The following is a 19,864-nucleotide window of genomic DNA, read 5'->3' on the forward strand; positions in this document are numbered from 1 at the left end:
CGACTCATGCGGCCCAGTTCGCCTCCCCAACGCATTTCTTCCCCGAGGCCAACGCCAAGCAGGAGAGAAGGCTCAAAAGAATGGAAGAAATGATACGGGCCTTACAAGCAGGTGATGCTCGTCTCGACGCGCATCATGGCGACTGTAGCCTATTCCCGGACATGCGGCTACCCGCAAAGTTCAAAATCCCGGAATTCAAGACTTACGAGGGCGCGACAGATCCGCGCCACCACCTCCGCCATTACCGAGGACAGATGTTACAATATTGGGAATATGAGGAGTTTGTCATCCACTCCTTCCAAGATAGCCTGTCGGGGTCGGCCCTCGATTGGTTCATGTCGCTGAAGGCCGGGGATATCCCGACGTGGGAGGATCTCTCCCGGAAATTCATCGACCAATATCGATACTGCGCGGAGACGCCTCCTACTCTTCTAGAGCTGAGCACGAAAGAAATGGCGCGGGGCCAAAAGTTCGAGGAGTATGCCGCCAAGTGGCGTGCTCAAGTAGCGAAGCACATTCCCCCGATCAGCGAGGCGCAACAGATCCAATTGTTCCACTCCACACTGAGAGGAGTATACTATTCGCACTTATTGGCACACACTTCGTCGTTCTCCGACCTCATCGAGGCCGAAAAGAAATTGGACTTAGGCATCAAGCTCGGAAGAATGGAGGACCCCACCAGCAAAGGAGAGGAGTCGTCGAAGAAGGTCCCCGCGATATCATCGTCCTCAAGCGGGAGAAGGGGAAAGGAAATTTCGGTGAATACTGTCAACACCGCGCAACAGGCCCCTCAGCAATATTCGATGAACTACACGGTGGCGCCTCTCGTAACTCCCTCATACGCCCCGCAGGCACCCCAATATCGGCCTCAAGCCCCTACCCAATCAATCTACTATTCCGCACTGCCGCCTCCATCCCTACCTGCGGTGTCATCGCCCGTCGTCCACCATTATGTCCCTGCTCCATCTCAAGCCCCTCAATACTAGCCTCCGGCTTCTAGGACTTCTCAGCCGACACAACGGGCCCTACCCCCGCAAGGCCAACAGGGCGGTGCAGCTCAACCACGGCCCCGCAAACAGTACCCGGCCCTGCCGGTCCCACTTTCCCACATATACCGGCAGATTCGCGACAAGGTTGGGACAATGGCATCCAGCCCTAGCTTTGATCCAACCATCCAGGATCAGAGCAAGAGATGCGAGTACCACCAAGGGGCACCAGGACACACCGTAGACAATTGCTGGAAACTAAGAGAGAAGGTCCAAGAGATGATAGACGCGAAGGAGCTCGTGTTCAACGCCGTAAGGTCTCCGAACGTGCAGGCTAATCCCCTCCCCGACCATGGACCGGTTCAGGGGCCCTCCATCAACATGATCACCGTGTGCACGTCGAGCGAGGGCGGAGGCGAGCAAGGTGGGCCTTCCCCTGTTGTGATTGAATACGTACCGGCAGAAGTCGCAGTCGGGTTCGCCGGGGTAGACGCACCTCATGCCCCGCTTGTCATAGACGTTCCCGCCCGGGAGCCATACTCGAACGATAGGGTCCCCTGGACCTATGAGGGAAGTGTCGGGAACTTGGAGCAACAATTCGGTGTCATGGACATAACCCGCTCAGGGCGGCTATATGAGAACCCGGCTGCCACCGATAAAGGGAAGGCGCCCGCTACCGAAGAGGAGACGAGGCCTAGGACCTTGCCTACTCCATCCAAGAAGGTGACAGAAGAGGAGGCCGAAGCCTTCATGAAAGTCATCAAAGCGAGCGAGTATAAGGTGGTGGAGCAGATGGCCAAATCTCCGGCCCACATCTCGTTGCTCGCCCTCCTACTCAAATCGGAACCTCACAGGGAAGCCCTCATACGGGTCCTGACGGCTGCGCAAGTCCCAAAAGGGACGTCCCCGGACCGGATAGAGGAAACCATCAACTCCATTTTCTCCAATACCATCTCGTTTTCGGACGATGAGCTCCCCTCCGAAGGATGCGCGCATTTCCGGGCACTGCACATCGTTTGCAAGTGCAACAACCATATCGTTGGCCGAGTCATGATCGACAACGGCTCCGCGCTCAACGTATGCCCGGTGACCACTCTGAAGCAGATGAATGTGGATCTCAACCGTATCCGTTCTAGCAAAACGGCGGTCCGAGCCTTTGATGGTTCGAGGAGAGAGGTGAACGGAGAAATCGACCTCCTCATAGATATCGGCCCATGCTCCTTCAGCGTTACATTCCAAGTGTTAGACATCCCAAACGCCTTCAGCTTACTACTTGGGAGGCCTTGGATCCATTCGGCCGGCGCCATTCCGTCCTCGCTACATCAGAAGGTAAAATTCATCGTCGAGGAGAAGATCATCACGGTCAAAGGGGAGGAGGATTACGCCATCTACAAGGAGACGGCGGTTCCTTACATCAGCGTCGGAGACGACGAAAACCTGCCCTTCCACTCCTTCGAGACCATCTCCGTTATTCGGGATTACGGAGAGGTCGGGCCGTCCCGCGCCGACCGCATGATAGGGAAGGTCCTTTTGCGCCACAATTACATTCCCGGCACCGGCCTTGGGGCGCGCGGACAAGGAATCAATCGCCCCATTGAAGTTGAAGTGTACAAGCACAGGAGGGGACTTGGCTTTCGCCCCTCCTGCCATGAAATTATTGAGGCCCGCCGGGGCAACCATCTCCACCGCCTCGCCACGCGCTATGGTAGGCTCAACAGGGGCATTCCGGTCCCCCCGCTATCACATTTCTTCCCCGGGCCTCCAGTCATCATCGGGAGCACCTCTGACGGCCCTTCCTCGGACTTCGACGACACGACCGACGCCTTGCCAACCATGTATGCCGTCACCGAGGAGATTCCTTCAGGGGTTCACATCCGCCCGGCGCAGGAAGACGAGGAGCTTAACAACTGGACCTCAGTCCTGCGCTATTCGGCTGTGATCGCCAATGTGTAAGACTTATCTATGTATGAGATGTGTCCTGCGTGTCGGCGTAGCCGTAGGCCACACGACGGAAGAGGGAACTCTGTTATGGCTTCATGATCCATACTATCAATGAATTTCCTATATGCATTTTTTGAATCCTTGTCTATTCCACTCTCTCTTCCTTGCTATTTTGTTCATGTCATTCTAAATTTTTCTAAGACGATTCTTTCAATTCTCCAGGCTCCACTCGAATCCAAATCTTCGACGCGTTGATTCGAACCCATCCGAAGAATGTCTTGGAGAGCCCGGACCCATATACTTCGGGGAAGGGCTCGACGAAGACAGTCTAGTGCCTGAGATAGAAGAGAGTTTGCGCCGCCTCGAGGATCGCCAGCTCACCTCGCTTGAGCCAACAGAAGAGATCAACGTGGGCACTGAAGAGGAGCCCCGCGTCCTTAAAATCGGTACAAGCCTTGACCCAACACAACGGGTCCGAATGATCGATTTCCTGACCAGGTACCAAGAAGTCTTTGCCTGGTCCTACGCCGACATGCCGGGGCTAGACCTGTCAATAGTAAAGCACTTCCTCCCGCTAGACACTGAGAAGTTCCCACCCAAACGGCAACAATTGCGACGGCAACGGGCGAGCCTCCTCCTCCGCATCAAGGAGGAGGTTGTCAAGCAGATCAACGCGGGCTTTCTCGAGGTCTACAACTATTCCGAGTGGGTGGCAAACATTGTCCCGGTGGAGAAGAAAGATGGAAGGGTTCGAGTCTGCGTCGACTATCGAGACCTCAATAAGGCCAGCCCCAAGGACAATTTTCCCTTGCCCCACATTGACATACTAGTCGATAACACGGCGCGCCACGCCTAGTTTTCTTTCATGGACGGCTTCTCCGGATACAACCAAATTCGGATGGCCAAGGAAGACAAGATCAAGACAACGTTCACTACCATGTGGGGAACCTTCTGTTATCGCGTCATGCCTTTCGGTCTCAAGAACGCCGGGGCAACTTATCAGAGGGCTATGGTCACGTTGTTCCACGACATGATGCACAAGGAAGTCGAGGTCTATGTCGACGATATGATTGCCAAGTCCAAAGAAGGGGAAGATCACCTCGTCAATCTGAAGCGTCTCTTCGACCGCCTAAAAGAGTACAAACTTCGGCTTAATCCGGCGAAATGCACATTCGGCGCTCGAACGGGAAAGCTGCTAGGATTCGTGGTCAGCGAGCACGGCATCGAAGTAGATCCCGATAAAGTCAAGGCGATCAAGGAGCTTCCTCCGCCGTCTTCGGTCCGCGAAGTACGAGGCTTCCTAGGGCGATTGAATTACATCGCGCGATTCATTGCAAACCTGACGGACAAATGCCAACCACTCTTTCGCTTGCTCCGCAAGAACGCGGCGATCGAATGGGACGAAGAATGTCAGAAGGCCTTCGACACCATCAAGGCGTATCTGATCCAACCGCCGGTATTGGTCCCGCCTGCACCGGGCCGTCCCCTCATACTTTACCTAACGGTGCGCCACCAATCTTTAGGATGCATGCTGGGGCAGGAGGAGGAGTCCACGCACATGGAGCGCGCGATCTACTATCTGAGTAAAAAGTTCACCGATGGGGAGTCCAATTATCCGGAAATCGAGAAGATGTGTTGTGCTTTAGTGTGGGTCATGCAAAGGCTCCGACAATACACGCTCTATCACACGGTCCGCTTGCTATCAAAGACAGACCCCCTGAAGTATTTACTCGACAGCCCCTCCTCCACGCGGAACCTCGCCAAATGGCGTTGTCAATTAATAGAATACGATATCGAGTACGTGTCCCGCACTTCGGTCAAGGGGCAAGCGATCGCGGATCATTTGGCAGAATTCCCAATTGAAGACCACGCACCGATTAATCCCGACTTCCCGGATGAAGGGATTATCCAAGTAGACGACGAGGGAGAGAAATCGGGGTGGAAGATGTACTTTGACGGCGCCGTCAATTCCATGGGATCAGGTATCGGCGCAGTACTGATATCCCCGGACGGACACAATTACCCGGTAGCGGCAAAGATCGACTTCCCGTGCACCAATAATGTGGCCGAGTACGAGGCATGTATTCTTGGCCTACAAGCGGCGATTGATTTCCGGGTAAAAGAGCTCGAAGTATTCGGCGATTCTATGCTCACTATTGTCAGCACCCCATTTTGGTCCACCGGCTTCCCACACGAGGATTCCCGACCGAAGCCCGGGACACTATTCATCGCCCGGCAATCAGAGGCAAATATGCGGGCACGGGGTCATGAGTAACAGGAGAAGAGCTAGGTCACTGAGAAAAGCAAAGGAAAGCTTTCGGAAGAACGAACGGACAAAGAACCCCGAAAACGGCAGAGCTGGCACTGTGGCACTATTCTTCAATGAGTCACCGAAGCACCGAAAGGTGTCCGATATGGGGGTTCAAAAATCCTCCTCAGTGCCAAAGTGACCAATGACGCGTCCAGGCGCATTTTCGGGACATCCTGCTTAAGCCGGGACACCCCGATCCCCCACCGACGCCTTTTCTGACATAGCTCCCGGGGTTCACTCCACCGACAAGCGAATGGCCCTTCAAAACGGGCCTACAGGCACCCAGGGACCACCAGGGCCGGGGAACAAGCTTCAGACAACCTTCCGGAACTCGACTCGATCTCCCGAAGTGCGTCTCAGTGGTCATGAACGTCTCCCGGCGAGCCTTCGGGAATTTCCACGGAAAACAGAGACCACGACGATCTCTGAGTACCTCACGATAATCCCCGGGCACCTCAAAGCATTCAGGGCACACTGAGAGAATCCCGATCGAAGTCCCTAGGCCTTCCCGGGCCAACGGTCCCCGACCGAGGACAACGGGCCAACGATCCCCCACGAGGCAAAAGGATCGCCAAAATGAATGCAAGAAGGCACAGAGATCAATCGGAGGTCAAGGGGTGTTAAATTCCACTCCGAACGTCCAAACAGGGCAAAATCGACTCCCGGGGCGCCATGTCGCCCGAACGCTCGTTCACACGACGTATGGCGATATCGAACTCATTCAAATCCTCGTAGTTCAAGCGTTCCAAATCTTCAAATTAATTGGACATCGGAGATCGGATGCAAGCTCAATCAAGTCTCAAGCGTTTGCCGGCTTTTCTCCTAATCGGATGGGACCCACAGCCAAGCCAAGCCAAGCCATGAAGCCTCGGCTCAACCCCAAGCCACGGCTCAACCCTCGACTCGGATTGGACAGCCCAAGCCGCGGCTCAAGCCTCTCCCCACCGTCGGCTCCAACAAGCTCCCCACCACACATTTCAAATCCTTCTTACACCCATCACTTCCTATCACTTCCCCATCACCTCCCATCAACTTTCCCTTCTCTTCCTTTCCCCACACTCAACAAGACAACTTCCCCACCCTAATCTTCCCTCCAAAATTCGGAACCCCTAAGCTCCCCCCTCTAATTGCACTTAAATTCACTAATTTGGCTCATTAAGGCATCCTATAAGTGCCTAATTGCAAGACACTTTAATGAGAACTCCTCTTGCACTCTCTCTCTAGCTTTCTCACTCAAAAACTCTCTCAAATTCCTCTCAAACTCCAACAATTCGTCCAGCTTTGCCTCAGCCCGAAACCAAGGCAAAATTGCCGGAAAACTCAACCGTTTTCCGGCGACCGCCATCCAACCTTAGCCAACTTCAACCAAACTTCATATCCCACACGTATTCGACCTCCCGAGTCCATTTCCGGTATTAGTTTCAGCATTTGAAGCTCCCAGCATGCATTTCCAGCCCAATCCAGAATCGGGTCCCTAGGGAGTTTCCCGGTTTCTAGGCGAGTTCTTCCTTCCCGACTTATCCGAGCCTCAAACAAACTTCATACCCCACATGTATTCGACCTCCCGAGTCCATTTCCGGTGTTAGTTTTACGATTTGAAGCTCCCAGCAGCCCGAACCAGCTCTGTCCAGAACCGGGCTCCTTAGACGGTTTCACGGCTTTCCGGGCTTCTTCAACGCCACTCCTTCCCACGACCATGGCGAGGCGTGCCATCACTTCATAGGGGTTCCTCACAAACCTCACTCTTCCTCGTGACAAGGTGGTTGCGTGCCGAGAGCCGTTCAACCGTGCACCACCGCCATTTCTCTCCTTTCTCCCTTCACAGATTTTTTCCAGTTTGTACCGGTTTTCTTTGCATCTCTCAGGCATATTGACATGTCTAATCTTCATGAAACCACTGTAGGCATGATCCTCAGTCAGTTAGGAGTCCAATGCCACCGACCTTGCACCAAAAGACCACCGGGAGCCTCCCGTAGAGTCGTTTCTTCATCGGGTGCCAGTCGGGTTTGTTCCTCTGGTCGTCTTTTCTAACCCGAACTTTGCAGGAGCATACAGGTCAGCTCGGGTTGAATCTCGCTACGGGCCACCTATCACCGTGATCCTCAATCAGTTAGGAGTCCAATGCCACAAACCTTGCAGCAAAATACCACCGGGAGCCTCCGGGACAGCCATTTCTTTCCGATCTGCGCAGTCGGGTCAGTTCCGCCCAGTTGGTTCTGTTTTCTGCTAGCTAACCCGACTTTGTTTTTGATTTCCAGAAAATCTACATGTCCAATCCTCATGAAACCACCGCAGGCATGCTCCTCAGTCAGTTAGGAGTCCAATGCCACCGACCTCACATCAAAAGACCACCGGGAGCCTCCTATGGACCCATTTCTTCATCGCGCGCCAGTCGGGTCTGTTTTGACCCGACTGGGTCTGTCTTTTCGTTACTGACCCTACTTCGTTTTTGATTTCCGGAAAATCTACGCGTGCTCTCCTCCCGAAACCACCGCAGACACGATCCTTGGTCTCTTGGGAATCCAATGCAACTGGCCCCGCACGAAAATTCCATGCCGATCAACCGGTACAGCCCCGACAAGCCGGACTGCCAGTCGGGTCTGCCGCCGACCCGACTTCACTGATTTGGGTCTGTTCGTTCCAGCCGAGTCTCCCGACTCCCTTTGCCACTTCTCCGACTCTTTCTCGCATCCCGGGGCTAGGTATAATCACTCCCGACTCAGAGAAGTTAGGACTCTTACGTTTTCTTTGCGTTTGTTGGGCGATAAGGCGGTCCATGACCGATTCACATGCAAGTTTATGTTTTTATGTGTTTTTACATCGTATTATGCATGTCTTCATCGTATATAGTGCTAGCATGTCGGGAAATAGCTTGAATCGGAGTCGAGGAGACATCGTTGGCTCGGGCGAACCAAGGGAGCCTCTCGGCCTCACCCCAAGGGAGGTGGCCGAGAGCCCCTCTTGGCTTCCTCGGGCCATGGATGGCCTCCTTTCCCCGACTCAAGTCATTTCCCGAGTTTTTACATTTTTTGCTTCCCATGAGTCGGTGTCGTTTTATCGATTCCTCTAAATATCGTGCTTGTGCTTGTGCTTGTTTGCATGTTTAATTGCCTTCCTAAGATCATGGCGGCACCGGCTATGTAAAAATGCATGTTGTCATCGTGTTTGATGTTTTATGCATGCAAGAAACGGTCAAAACCGATTCTTGGAATTGATTGTAATCACAATTTTCATTTAATCGTTGGCTTCACGTTAATTCGTATGTTAGATGCGTTAGTATCGAACAATCATTCCATTGATCCATAACAATTGAGGTTTGAGGTCTCAATCATTAAAACACTCCACGAACGGGAAATGGGACGTGTCATTCGGTTAATTAAATCACTTGGATTAAATAATTGGACAAATTAAATATTAATTCGTAAACGCATCGATGGTTCATGGAGCGGCGAGAATGCCCTTTTCCATTAAAAACCCACAATTTCAAAACATCGAGACGCGTAACACGAATAGAATCAACGTCTAACGAATACTCGCGTGCTACGACTCGAGTCCGGGCCCGATTTGAGGCGGCTCAAGTCGAAACGCGCGAGTCCTCCTTAGACTCCTTCGTGTCACACGATCTTCAATTCACACACGAACATCACACGTTTTACTATCCAAGGGCATAATCGTCATTCCGTGATTCACCGATACCCTAGGCGTTAGGGGGTTGGAAACACCTTGATTTACGAATGGAAAAGGGCAACCCCTTCGGGTGCGAGTTTCATTCGCGCGACCCATTTCGTTCATTTTCGGTGTTTCTTTCTTCCTATCGTAGATTCGGTGGGGAGCATTTTACTTCAGCTACAAAACACGAGAAACCGGACTAATCATACATTTGGCCTAATCAAACACTAGATAATGGATAGGCGGAATGATAGATTCCAATCTAGATTCAAAACACGAGTTTGGATAATTCGGTGAAACCGTAGCGACACTTAACTGAATAAGAGTCCTAAAACAAATCCACACATATAGTTGGCTTAGAACCATATCCTAGCCCGCCCTCTATGTTTGCCTAGGTTAGATGCATTGTTTGCTAATCAACCCCGGTTAATAACTGATTAAGTCACGTACATTCGACTTAATACACCACTTGTCTGTATTCACCGACGATTGTCGGTTGTTGTCTGTATTGTGTCAGTTTTATCAGTTTTCTTCTGTTTTGTCTTCGCATATGATGATTTATCGCGATTCGGGCCCGAGCCCATAGGTTACGTGTTACACGGGGTCCGATGCCCCAAACTACCGAACACGAGGTCCAACGCCTCCTAATTCACCGAGCGCGTGCAATCCGAGTGCGGAATGAGATCTAGCCTCGATTCACCGTCACACTCCGAATACGGCCTATGTGGAAGGCGGATTCGGATTGAGCGCGTGAAACGTGTTTAGATATCACCCGGGAGCTCGATTGGTCTGACGGTTACAGTGGGAACTAATCGGTTCTCCTGCAAACCACCGGTTCAATCGGACCCGACCCCCGGCTCCTTGAGCCCGCGTTGCCTTAATTTGTTTATCGGTTATTCAAACTACACGGTGAGCCGGAGCGGAATATTGACCCAATGCAAGCCGATCGGAATCCATTTATTTCATTCAGTTGTATTCTGTATTTATTCGAGAGAACATTGCGAGGATTTTATCTGTACACTCACTCACTCATTTGTAAGGATCCCTGATCGACGAGCGAGAGGTCCGAGTGTCGAACCGGCCAAGTCGGTCTATTGTTACCAAGAGGTGAGTAAGCTCGAATACTCGCGGTTTCGGTTTGCGCAGGGAATCGACCATCACGGTTCGATGAACTGTAACGCTAAGATAGTGAACCAATTCCTCGACGTGCGAGCCTACTCATCTTTCGGATTCTTGGTCCAACTTGATCAATTCATCGACTTTACGTTTCAAAACGGGCGAGTCAAGTGCAACCCTAAATCACGCGGTAAATAAACAAAACGGTAAGCCTAGCAAGCTAGAGTACCTAAAGGGCGTGCGGGATATAGGCTCGCACGTAATAGAACCCCCGAATTCGGAATTTTTGGTTCCGCATGACCACTGCCTTAGCATTTAGGTGTACCCCGTACCCCTAGACCTGGGCGACTCAACGGCCCTCGACCTACGGGTCGTAAACAGTAAGTGGCGACTCCTTCTCACGTGCGTCCGTCGCGCATCCCCGGGAAGGTGGGCACTCCCAAGCCGCGTTTGCTTAGGCGCGCGCATGCGTGCCCCGACGAGATTAAATTCGGGTGCGCACAACTATCTTCCAAACACTGGGGTAATGGAAGACAAAAGACGCAAAACTAGTGCCATATCATGAGTACCTCGAGAAGTTAACCGAGAATTTCGAGGATAACTCGTTCACCTATACCCCGCGCATGACAAATCAATTCGCGGACGCGTTCGCAACGCTCGCCTCCATGGTGAGCATCACGAAGGAAAACCTTATCGAGCCCCTCGAGATTGAGATAGCCGAAGGACCGGCACACTGCAACTCAATTGAGGCATCCAAGGCAAAGCCGTGGTACGAAGACATCAAGAACCTTCTACGAACCGGCCAATACCCCCCATTCGCCGACCGCCGCGATCGGAAGACTCTCAGACGCCTCGCGATACATTACTTTTTGAGCGGCGAGATACTCTACCGCCGCTCCTTCGACTCCACACTCCTCCGGTGCATCGATGAACACGAATCGCGACGTCTCATGGAGGAAGTGCACGGGGGAAACTGTGGACCCCATATGAACGGTCTCATGCTCGCTAAGAAGATCATGCGCCTGGGCTATTATTGGTCCACCATGGAGACTGATTGTGTGAAGCATGTTAGGCATTGTCACCGATGTCAGGTTTACGCCGATCAGATCAAAGCGCCGCCCAACGAACTGCGCCCCATGACGGCACCATGGCCTTTTTCAATGTGGGGGATGGATGTGATTGGCCCGATCAACCCCAAAGCGTGTAACGGACATATGTTCATTTTGGTGGCGATCGACTACTTCACCAAGTGGATCGAAGCCGTCACTCTTGCGTCAGTCACCGCGAAAGCCGTGGTCCGTTTTCTCAGACGCGACGTCATTGCCCGGTACAGGGTCCCTGCGACAATCATCACAGACAACGCCAAGAACCTGAACAACAAGGTCATCGACGAGCTCTGTGCACAATTCAAGATCCGACACCGCAAGTCCACCCCGTACCGTCCCCAAATGAACGGTGCGGTGGAAGCGGCGAATAAGAACATCAACAAGATCATCGAAAAAATGACGGTGAACTACAAGGATTGGCACGAGATGCTCCCCTATGCACTCTTGGCGTACCGTACATCCATACGGACCTCGACCGGGGCAACTCCGTACTCGCTAGTCTATGGCATAGAGGCCGTCCTCCCAATTAAAGTGGAGATCCCTTCCATGAGGATTCTCGCCGAGGCCGAACTTGAAGAGGCAGAATGGGCGAAGCAGCGATACGAACAGTTGAATTTCATTGACGAGAAGAGGCTGAAAGCGCTGTGCCACGGACAGTGCTATCAACAAAGAATGGCTCGAGCCTTCAACGCAAGAGTCCGCCATCGCGATTTCAGTCCCGGCGACCTCATTTTGAGGAAAGTCCTTCACGTCATGCCGGACTCTCGAGGGAAGTTCTCGTACAATTACGACGACCTCTTCGTCGTCAAAGAGGTTTTCTCCGGGGGTGCGGTCATTTTGAGCGACATGGACGGCACTGAAAACGCCCTTCCCGTCAATGTTGACGCCCTTAAAAAGTATTATCCATAAGCACTTGTATATTCTTTATTCTCCGGGCTCCGTGCCCCTTTCGTTGTAAGACATTTCTATTTCCGTGGACGAGCTCCAATTCCCACAACCTGTCCGATACCAAGATTTCTTGAGAGAAAAAAATAAATTTTCCCGCTAGGTCGAAAACCTCTTCGAGGCGGCCTAGGCAAAAGCTAGGGAACGAGTGGCGCGACTTAAAATCCCGCAAAGGGGGGTCGTGGCAAAAGGAGAGCACAGATCACTTCCTCGCTAGGTCGAAAACCTCTCTGAGACGGCCTAAGCAAAAGTTAGAGGACCCGAGGGGTACGATCCTACCCAAACACGGGGAATCGTAGCAAAAGGTGAGCATTCATATGCGAGAAATTAAATAAAATACCCCGCTTGGCCGTCACGCATCCCGCGGCCTAGGCAAAAGTTAGGGGACAATGTCGGCTCGACCACGAAAGAAAAGCGACACTTTACCTGTGAAGCTACACCGAGTAGTGGTTCGGCGCTCTCCGACGCAAGCAAACTCTCTTCGACTCTCCAGGTTCGAGACCCGTTTCGAAATGGGGGTCGAACCAGCATATCCTTGACTTGGAGGATCCCATAAGATCCCTCCTTCTACCTTTACACAGATATTCCACGGGCTATCCGTTTCAAAAAAGAGCCATTCTTCGATAGGGACACGACCACCCTACAACGGTCACCGATACCAAATCCCCGACACATCTTTGCATAGATTCTTCTTACATGTATCCCGTCTCGTCGATTAAGCGCAACTGACATCCTTTGTAGGTTTCCCTGTCTCCGTGCACAGGTGTGATTGTGAATCCCAAGGGGCATCTCCTTCCTGACGAACACGCGATTGGCTTGCGCGACAGATTGGGGATTCGAACCGAGTGGAAGGCATAACAGAGAATCCTCTTGGCCCTAACTCAAGAAAGAGACAGATAACAAACTCGACTTGGAATGGGACAATCTGCCTCTGCCAACGTCCCCGACATACTGACTAGCATCCATCTCCACCTCTACCTGCCCTTACACTCTGCGCGCTTTATTGCTTTCCGGACTCCGCGTCCACTTTATTGCTTTCCGGACTTCGCGTCCTCGGACTTTGCGTCCGGTTATTGCTTTCCGGACTCCGCGTCCACTTTATTGCTTTCCGGACTCCGCGTCCACTTTACTGCTTTCAGGACTTCGCGTGCCCGGACTTTGCGTCCGGTTACTGCTTTCCGGACTCCGCGTCCCCTTTACTGCTTTCAGGACTTCGCGTCCCCAGACTTTGCGTCCGGTTATTGCTTTCCGGACTCCGCGTCCACTTTACTGCTTTCAGGAATTCGCGTCCCCGGACTTTGCGTCCGGTTACTGCTTTCCGGACTCCACGTCCACTTTACTGCTTTCAGGACTTCGCGTCCCCGGACTTTGCGTCCGGTTACTGCTTTCCGGACTCCGCGTCCACTTTATTGCTTTCAGAACTTCGCGTCCCCGGACTTTGCGTCCGGCTACTGCTTTCAGGACTTCGCGTCCCGGACTTCGCGTCCCGGACTTCGCGTCCCCGGACTTCGCGTCCACTTTATTGCTTTCAGGACTTCGCGTCCCCAGACTTTGCGTCCGGTTATTGCTTTCCGGACACCGCGTCCACTTTACTGCTTTCAGGACTTCGCGCCCGGTTATTGCTTTCCGGACTCCGCGTCCACTTTACTGCTTTCAGGACTTCGCGTCCCCGGACTTCGCGTCCTGTTATTGCTTTCCGGACTTTGCGTCCACTTTAGTGCTTTCAGGACTTCGCGTCCCCGGACTTTGCGTCCGGTTTTTGCTTTCCGAACTCCGCGTCCACTTTACTGCTTTCAGGACTTCGCGTCCCCGGACTTTGCGTCCGGTTACTGCTTTCCGGACTCCGCGTCCACTTTAGTGCTTTCAGGACTTCGCGTCCCCGGACTTTGCGTTCGGTTATTGCTTTCCGGACTCCGCGTCCTCTTAACTGCTTTCAGGAATTCGCATCCCCGGACTTTGCGTCCGGTTACTGCTTTCCGGACTCCGCGTCCACTTTACTGCTTTCAGGACTTCGCGTCCCCGGACTTTGCGTCCGGTAATTGCTTTCCGCGTCCACTTTACTGCTTTCAGGAATTCGCGTCCCCGGACTTTGCGTCCGGTTACTACTTTCCGGACTACCCGTCCACTTTACTGCTTTCAGGACTTCGCGTCCCCGGACTTTGTGTCCGGTTACTGCTCTCCGGACTCCGCGTCCACTTTATTGCTTTCAGGACTTCGCGTCCCCGGACTTTGCGTCCGGTTACTGCTTTCCGGACTCCACGTCCACTTTACTGCTTTCAGGACTTCGCGTCCCCGGACTTTGCGTCCGGTTACTGCTATCCGGACTCCGAGTCCACTTTATTGCTTTCAGGACTTCGCGTCCTCGGACTTTGCGTCCGGTTACTGCTTTCAGGACTTCGCGTCCCGGACTTCGCGTCCCCGGACTTCGCGTCCACTTTATTGCTTTCAGGACTTCGCGTCCCCAGAGTTTGCGTCCGGTTATTGCTTTCCGGACTTCGCGTCCACTTTACTGCTTTCAGGACTTCGTGACCCCGGACTTCGCGTCCGGTTATTGCTTTCCGGACTCCGCGTCCACTTTACTGCTTTCAGGACTTCGCGTCCCCGGACTTTGCGTCCGGTTACTGCTCTCCGGACTCCGCGTCCACTTTATTGCTTTCAGGACTTCGCGTCCCCGGACTTTGCGTCCGGTTACTGCTTTCTGGACTCCACGTCCACTTTACTGCTTTCAGGACTACGCGTCCCCGGACTTTGCGTCCGGTTACTGCTTTCCGGACTCCGCGTCCACTTTATTGCTTTCAGGACTTCGCGTCCCCAGACTTTGCGTCCGGTTATTGCTTTCCGGACACCGCGTCCACTTTACTGCTTTCAGGACTTCGCGACCCCGGACTTCGCGTCCGGTTATTGCTTTCCGGACTCCGCGTCCACTTTACTGCTTTCAGGACTTCGCGTCCTCGGACTTCGCGTCCTGTTATTGCTTTCCGGACTTTGCGTCCACTTTAGTGCTTTCAGGACTTCGCGTCCCCGGACTTTGCGTCCGGTTTTTGCTTTCCAGACTCCGCGTCCACTTTACTGCTTTCAGGACTTCGCGACCCCGGACTTCGCGTCCGGTTATTGCTTTCCGGACTCCGCGTCCACTTTACTGCTTTCAGGACTTCGCGTCCCCGGACTTCTCGTCCTGTTATTGCTTTCCGGACTTTGCGTCCACTTTAGTGCTTCCAGGACTTCGCGTACCCGGACTTTGCGTCCGGTTACTGCTTTCCGGACTCCGCGTCCACTTTAGTGCTTTCAGGACTTCGCGTCCCCGGACTTTGCGTCGGTTATTGCTTTCCGGACTCCGCGTCCTCTTAACTGCTTTCAGGAATTCGCATCCCCGGACTTTGCGTCCGGTTACTGCTTTCCGGACTACGCGTCCACTTTACTGCTTTCAGGACTTCGCGTCCCCGAACATTGCGTCCGGTAATTGCTTTCCGCGTCCACTTTACTGCTTTCAGGAATTCGCGTCCCCGGACTTTGCGTCCGGTTACAACTTTCCGGACTCCCCGTCCACTTTACTGCTTTCAGGACTTCGCGTCCCCGGAGTTTGCGTCCGGTTACTGCTTTCCAGACTCCACGTCCACTTTACTGCTTTCATGACTTCGCGTCCCCGGACTTTGCGTCCGGTTACTGCTATCCGGACTCCGAGTCCACTTTATTGCTTTCAGGACTTCGCGTCCTCGGACTTTGCGTCCGGTTACTGCTTTCAGGACTTCGCGTCCCGGACTTCGCGTCCCCGGACTTCGCGTCCACTTTATTGCTTTCAGGACTTCGCGTCCCCAGACTTTGCGTCCGGTTATTGCTTTCCGGACTCCGCGTCCACTTTATTGCTTTCATGACTTCGCGTCCCCAGACTTTGCGTCCGGTTATTGCTTTCCGGACTCCGCGTCCACTTTACTGCTTTCAGGACTTCGTGACCCCGGACTTCGCGTCCGGTTATTGCTTTCCGGACTCCGCTTCCATTTTCCTGCTTTCAGGACTTCGCGTCCCCGGACTTTGCGTCCGGTTACTGCTCTCCGGACTCCGCGTCCACTTTATTGCTTTCAGGACTTCGCGTCCCCGGACTTTGCGTCCGGTTACTGCTTTCAGGACTTCGCGTCCCCGGACTTCGCGTCCACTTTATTGCTTTCAGGACTTCGCGTCCCCGGACTTCGCGTCCTGTTGTTGCTTTCCGGACTTTGCGTCCACTTTAGTGCTTTCAAGACTTCGCGTCCCCGGACTTTGCGTCCGGTTTTTGCTTTCCGGACTCCGCGTCCACTTGACTGCTTTCAGGACTTTGCGACCCCGGACTTCGCGTCCGGTTATTGCTTTCCGGACTCCGCGTCCACTTTATTGCTTTCAGGACTTCGCGTCCCCGGACTTTGCGTCCGGTTACTGCTTTCCGGACTCCGCGTCCACTTTAGTGCTTTCAGGACTTCGCGTCCCCGGATTTTGCATCCGGTTACTGCTTTCCGGACTCCGCGTCCACTTTACTGCTTTCAGGACTTCACGTCCCCGGACTTTGCGTCCGGTTACTGCTTTCCGGACTCCGCGTCCACTTTAGTGCTTTCAGGACTTCGCGTCCCCGGACTTTGCGTTCGGTTATTGCTTTCCGGACTCCGCGTCCTCTTAACTGCTTTCAGGAATTCGCATCCCCGGACTTTGCGTCCGGTTACTGCTTTCCAGACTCCGCGTCCACTTTACTGCTTTCAGGACTTCGTGTCCCCGGACTTTGCGTCCGGTAATTGCTTTCCGCGTCCACTTTACTGCTTTCAGGAATTCGCGTCCCCGGACTTTGCGTCCGGCTACTACTTTCCGGACTACCCGTCCACTTTACTGCTTTCAGGACTTCGCGTCGCCGGACTTTGCGTTCGGTTACTGCTCTCCGGACTCCGCGTCCACTTTATTGCTTTCAGGACTTCGCGTCCCCGGACTTTGCGTCCGGTTACTGCTTTACGGACTCCACGTCCACTTTACTGCTTTCAGGACTTCGCGTCCCCGGACTTTGCGTCCGGTTACTGCTATCCGGACTCCGAGTCCACTTTATTGCTTTCAGGACTTCGCGTCCTCGGACTTTGCGTCCGGTTACTGCTTTCAGGACTTCGCGTCCCGGACTTCGCGTCCCGGACTTCGCGTCCACTTTATTGCTTTCAGGACTTCGCGTCCCCAGACTTTGCGTCCGGTTATTGCTTTCCGGACTTCGCGTCCACTTTACTGCTTTCAGGACTTCGTGACCCCGGACTTCGCGTCCGGTTATTGCTTTCCGGACTCCGCGTCCACTTTACTGCTTTCAGGACTTCGCGTCCCCGGACTTTGCGTCCGGTTACTGCTCTCCGGACTCCGCGTCCACTTTATTGCTTTCAGGACTTCGCGTCCCCGGACTTTGCGTCCGGTTACTGCTTTCCGGACTCCCCGTCCACTTTACTGCTTTCAGGACTTCGCGTCCCCGGACTTTGCGTCCGGTTACTGCTTTCCGGACTCCGCGTCCACTTTATTGCTTTCAGGACTTCGCGTCCCCCGACTTTGCGTCCGGTTATTGCTTTCCGGACACCGCGTCCACTTTACTGCTTTCAGGACTTCGCGACCCCGGACTTCGCGTCCGGTTTTTGCTTTCCGGACTCCGCGTCCACTTTACTGCTTTCAGGACTTCGCGTCCCCGGACTTTGCGTACGGTTACTGCTTTCCGGACTCCGCGTCCACTTTAGTGCTTTCAGGACTTCGCGTCCCCGGACTTTGCGTCCACTTTATTGCTTTCCGGACTCCGCGTCCTCTTAACTGCTTTCAGGAATTCGCATCCCCGGACTTTGCGTCCGGTTACTGCTTTCCGGACTACGCGTCCACTTTACTGCTTTCAACTCTTTCGCGTTCCGTCCCGACTTTGCGTCCGGTAATTGCTTTCCGCGTCCACTTTACTGCTTTCAGGAATTCGCGTCCCCGGACTTTGCGTCCGGTTACTACTTTCCGGACTCCCCCGTCCACTTTACTGCTTTCAGGACTTCGCGTCCCCGGACTTTGTGTCCGGTTACTGCTCTCTGGACTCCGCGTCCACTTTATTGCTTTCAGGACTTCGCGTCCCCGGGACTTTGCGTCCGGTTACTGCTTTCCCGGACTCCACGTCCACTTTACTGCTTTCAGGACTTCGCGTCCCCGGACTTTGCGTCCGGTACTGCTATCCCGGACTCCGAGTCCACTTATTGCTTTCAGGACTTCGCGTCCTCGGACTTTGCGTCCGGTTACTGCTTTCAGGACTTCGCGTCCCGGACTTCGCGTCCCGGACTTCGCGTCCACTTTATTGCTTTCAGGACTTCGCGTCCCCAGACTTTGCGTCCGGTTATGCTTTCCGGACTCCGCGTCCACTTTATTGCTTTCAGACTTCGCGTCCCCAGACTTTGCGTCCGGTTATTGCTTTCCGGACTCCGCGTCCACTTTAACTGCTTTCAGGACTTCGTGACCCGGACTTCGCGTCCGGTTATTGCTTTCCGGACTCCGCTTCCACTTTACTGCTTTCAGGACTTCGCGTCCCCGGACTTTGCGTCCGGTTACTGCTCTCCGGACTCCGCGTCCACTTTATTGCTTTCAGGACTTCGCGTCCCCGGACTTTGCGTCCGGTTACTGCTTTCCGGACTCCGCGTCCACTTTATTGCTTTCAGGACTTCGCGTCCCCGGACTTTGCGTCCGGTTACTGCTTTCAGGACTTCGCGTCCCCGGACTTCGCGTCCACTTTATTGCTTTCAGGACTTCGCGTCCCCGGACTTCGCGTCCTGTTGTTGCTTTCCGGACTTTGCGTCCACTTTAGTGCTTTCAAGACTTCGCGTCCACCCGGACTTTGCGTCCGGTTTTTGCTTTCCGGACTCCGCGTCCACTTGACTGCTTTCAGGACTTTGCGTCCCGTTACTGCTTTCCGGACTCCGCTTTCAGGACTTCGCATCCACGGACTCTGCGTCCCGTTACTTCTTTCCGGACTCCGCGTCCACTTTACTGTTTCAGGACTTCGCGTCCCCGGACTTTGTGTCCGGTTACTGCTTTCCGGACTCCGCGTCCACTTTAGTGGTTTCAGGACTTCGCGTCCCCGGACTCTGCGTCAAGTTACTTCTTTCCGGACTCCGCGTCGACTTTACTGCTTTCAGGACTTCGCGTCCCCGGACTTTGCGTCCGGTTACTGCTTTCCGGACTCCGCGTCCACTTTAGTGCTTTCAGAACTTCGCGTCCCCGGACTTTGCTTCCGATTATTGCTTTCCGGACTCCGCGTCCACTTTACTGATTTCAGGACTTCTAGTCCCCGGACTTTGCGTCCCGGTACTGTTTTCCGGACTCCGCGTCCACTTTACTACTTTCAGGACTTCGCGTCCCCGGACTGTGCGTCCCCGGACTTTGCGTCCGGTTATTGCTTTCCGGACTCTGCGTCCACATTACTGCTTTCAGGACGTCGCGTCCTCGGACTTTGCGTCCCGTTACTACTTTCCGGACTCCGCGTCCACTTTACTGCTTTCAGGACTTCACGTCCCCGGACTTTGCGTCCGGTTACTGCTTTCCGGACTCCGCGTTCACTTTAGTGCCTTCAGGACTTCGCGTCCTCGCACTATGCGTCCGGTTATTGCTTTCCGGACTCCGCGTCCACTTTAGTGCTTTCAGGACTTCGCGTCCCCGGACTCTGCGTCCAGTACTACTTCTTTCCGGACTTCGCGTCCACTTTACTGCTTTCAGGACTTCGCGTCCCCGGACTTTGCGTCCGGTTACTGCTTTCGGGACTCCGCGTCCACTTTAGTGCTTTCAGGACT

This window comes from Punica granatum, chromosome 8, assembly GCF_007655135.1.
Source record: "Punica granatum isolate Tunisia-2019 chromosome 8, ASM765513v2, whole genome shotgun sequence".
NCBI classification, from domain to species: Eukaryota; Viridiplantae; Streptophyta; class Magnoliopsida; order Myrtales; family Lythraceae; genus Punica; species Punica granatum.